Here is a 431-nt window from a genome sequence, read left to right on the forward strand (position 1 = left end):
AGCGGAGTATAATACATTTAAATAGTATAATATTTTAACATTTTAATAGTATAGTACATTTAATTCAGTTGTATTTATACTGCAATAGCAGGTAAGTATTGGTTTTTACTTTCTTTTTTTTACAGTATAAGAAGAACTTTTTAAAACTCAATATTAAGTAAGTTTAATTTTAAACTAACGCCATCATTGGTCAAAGGAAAAAACCTTCAAAAATGTCGATGAACCCAAAAAATATTGTTCTCTTATTACAACAAAGTTTTAATCGTCCAGAATACAATCTGGAAAGTAATTATAGAAGAAGAAAGATTATTTACTCTTCATTTAGAGAATTTAATCAAAGAATCTGTTGACACCCAAATATTCTTTGAAAGTTTTGATAGCGGAAAAGTCACAGGCAAGGGGACTCACAGCAAAAACCTCCCGAAAAGTGA

The sequence above is a fragment of the Odontomachus brunneus genome, unplaced genomic scaffold, assembly GCF_010583005.1.
Source record: "Odontomachus brunneus isolate Ranch 3 - 2012 unplaced genomic scaffold, Obru_v1 Obru_scaffold_116, whole genome shotgun sequence".
Lineage (NCBI taxonomy): Eukaryota > Metazoa > Arthropoda > Insecta > Hymenoptera > Formicidae > Odontomachus > Odontomachus brunneus.